Genomic DNA, 854 nt, shown 5'->3' on the forward strand with positions numbered 1-854 from the left:
TTTGATATTGCATCGTTGATTTATTGTAAAATGTAAGCTTTTCATTTAATACAATATTTGAAGAGCACTAGCCGTCCATGTATGTACACATTATTGTATATATGTAGGGATAATTCAAAATATAAAATGGGGCACGGGATTGCGGTAAGCATATGGTCAGCCCCGATCCAGTATAAGATCGAATAATGTGTGGATAACCCGTGTTCTCTGCCCGTATGGCAGCAATGAACAGGCCACCACGAACATGCGGCTAAAGAATGAATATTCAACAGTAAACACCGGTAACGCTTGTAAAGGGAAGTAGAAAGGGTTTAGTGCTGCTGAGCACTCGTTGGTCGATCCGATGCAACGGAGAACCGACGAGGTACCGTGACTTGTACGGACCTCACGCGCACCAGCTGAGAGGGATGTTGTTTACGATATTACATCTATAATACCAGTCAAGTGGCCAACGTCCGGTCACATCGCCGTAATCTCCTCTGCGCCAGGACCCTCGGCTCTTGCCCAGATACAGCACGTCGCACCGAAATTATAATAATGTTCGCTGTACTCATGTGCACTACCGCCGCATTAATGCCTTTTCTCAAGCGTTTTACAAATCGAATATCACGCACATAGAAACTTTTTGCGAGTCACAAACTGCATACATTTATTTATTTCAAATTTCAAAAATTAAAATATCTTAACTCTAGTCAAAAGATTTTTTAAGTTCCAAAATTCAAAAAAGTTTTTTCTAATTTTTATAAATTCTTGATCAAAGATATTATATTTCTGGTTGCGCATAAATACAATACTCCACTTCCATACAATTTTATTTTTTATGCATATATATATATATATATATATATATATAT

This window comes from Atta colombica, unplaced genomic scaffold (genome assembly GCF_001594045.1).
Source record: "Atta colombica isolate Treedump-2 unplaced genomic scaffold, Acol1.0 scaffold261, whole genome shotgun sequence".
Classification (NCBI taxonomy): Eukaryota; Metazoa; Arthropoda; class Insecta; order Hymenoptera; family Formicidae; genus Atta; species Atta colombica.